Source organism: Bactrocera latifrons, unplaced genomic scaffold, assembly GCF_001853355.1.
Source record: "Bactrocera latifrons isolate USDA-ARS-PBARC rearing strain unplaced genomic scaffold, ASM185335v1 scaffold_1318, whole genome shotgun sequence".
Taxonomy (NCBI): domain Eukaryota; kingdom Metazoa; phylum Arthropoda; class Insecta; order Diptera; family Tephritidae; genus Bactrocera; species Bactrocera latifrons.
Genome location: NW_017534762.1, coordinates 14,161 through 16,842, shown reverse-complemented (window position 1 = coordinate 16,842; position 2,682 = coordinate 14,161).

Genomic DNA, 2,682 nt, shown 5'->3' with positions numbered 1-2,682 from the left:
TTACAGACGTGTATTGGCCCTTTGGCTTACATTTTTATACGTTTGCAATCACGTTTATTATTATAATATGAATATAATTTTTTAAATTTTTATGAATACATTATAATATTTATAGTCAACTAGCAGCCATTGTTCTGCGTGAAATTATGTATTTTGAAATGAAAAGAAAATTGAATTTATATTGTGTTCAAATTTATTTACGATTTTTCAACATTTTTGAATGTAGCGCAGCTTGATGAACAAAATTTTTTTTTTCTTTTCTTGTGCGTAAATGTACAGAGAAGATGGATTTCCAACTCCCGAACACGGCACGTGTATCTGGCTTTGTTAAAAACATAGCATTTCCAGATTTATACTACACTCTTCTACCAACTATCCTTGGGTCCTCTTGATTGTTATCTCAAGTGGAAGTTTCCGTGGAAACTAAACACGTTTGAACTGAAACGCCTGTCCTCTTGTATTCGACAACTGCGTCACAATCAGTCGGGTTCCATTACACAGTTTCGGCGCATGAAGGTTGTGAAACAGAATAATGACCATTCAACGCAACTGATGCGGTGGCATCCAAGCCTTTCCAAAGATTTTAGAAATTCCACTGGATAATTCACGGCTTCGTGTTTTTGGCAGCTAAAATTGCGCGTCCACTCAAGCAATCGTAGTTACGATAATTTGGCCAGTGGAGCGAATACGATATAAAATACCTTCGGTAATGTAATTTTTTTCGTATCCCATAATTGACGCGAATTTGAAGGCTGATATGTCGAAATGATCTTCGCGAAAAGTATGCGAACTTCAGTAACATGCGAAGTAGCTATCGCATTGTCCATCGTTTGTTTCCAGTGATTATCATTTTCCCGCAATTGCAATTGCTGGCATGCTTCTCAAGAAGTTGCACACACCGTACCATTCACAATACGCAATGACTTAAAAGAAGTTTAAACGCGATTTGAATGTGAATTATGTGGCGAATATGGTACGATCCATGTGTTGTCAAATTCAACATTCTCGCCTTTAAATTGAATGCTAAGTGTTCTGCCATTGTCGTCTGGTGAGCGCTGTCGATAGAATGGATATCTATCATTTCCAGTTTGCGTTTCCGAAAAAAGCACGTGGATAGTGTTTCGTGCATTTATTGTCAGACATACAATTCGAAGTGGGATTGTGTTGTCCGCAAAGTCCATGAACCATATGGGTTTTCACCAATTCGTATAACTCTGGATCTATCACTGGATCAGGAATTTCCACAGAAATGATTTTATCAATTTAAACTGGTGTAACCACCATTCCCAATAGAAGAAAAATGTGTGTGTGCGACAAACCTTCTTATTGCTACTCAACAGAATTCATCCTCCATCTAAAAGCGAAATATATACCATACATTGCTTCAAGATAAAGTCCATCAAACATCGCAGTTGTAGTTTGAAAAGTCATGCTGTGACATCGTGATGATCGCTTGCTGATAATCTGCGATCTATAATTCCACACGTACGTCATCGCATGGTGGTGGTAGTACTTCTTGCCTTGCCCTGCCTTGGGCTGCCACATGTTGATGGGCAAAAGAACGCCGACCGATATTAGGGTGACCTCTTCGTGGCTTCGTAACAAATTTCAATCTGCAATTGATCACTTTTTGTGAAAGACACATAGAGCTTTTTATAAATAATTTTCAATTTTTCTTTTGAATAGCCGGAATAAAAAAGCAAGCGACCGAAATTGAACGATTAAAATAATTTACAAATTAAAATATTGAAAAACAAAACAAACAAAAATGTAAGAAAAAATTTTATGGAAAGAAGTTACTTTTTGGAATTGTCCAATTTTCCGACTTTTTCTCATGTTTTTTTCTTTCTAAACCTTTCCCGATTCACAGCGAACAATTTCTGAAAATTTCATCAAGATTGGTGCAGCAGTTCTCGAGTATTGTTAACAAACAAACATTCATTCGTTTGTATGGGAAAAAGAAAAGGGCTGTTTTTAGGAGTTTCCGGCAATTATTCGAATTTGTCTTGCAGCAAAAACCATCCTTGACCCTCAAAGACCATTTAGAAAAAAAGAACTGGCCAAATTAGTCCAGGCGTTGTTGGTTATGCGCTTAGCAACAAATTTCGCGATTCATTTATACATATAAGATGTGTTATTAAGATTTAGACTAATTATTTCATATGTTTGATAATACTACATAATATACTTTCATATGTACTTAGAAGTATGTATATCCTATGTGTATTATACATATATCTAATTTAAGAAAACTTTTTATAAAGCGTTTTTCTTGTTTTGTTGTTACTTCTACACTGCATGCTTTAACTTAAATCAAATTTAATCTAAGCCATGTTGAGTTGTTCATATCACTGCCATCGACAAAGATGGCGCGAAAACCACGGCACAAGGGAGTAGAGAAAGTCCCATTCACCACAATAAAGGAGCCATTCACAGTCCTTAACCTACGTCACGTGTACATTCACAATAAAAACATCATGTCCACCACAGGTGAATAAGGGTGGCGAAAGGTCAAAACGGGTTGCAGAAAGCGAAAATGCTACAATATTAAATTATAAATTTATAGTACTATATTTGTACATTTGTAAATACTATCGGGTGATTTTTTTGAGGTTAGGATTTTCATGCATTAGTATTTGACAGATCACGTGGGATATCAGACATGGTGTCAAAGAGAAAGAT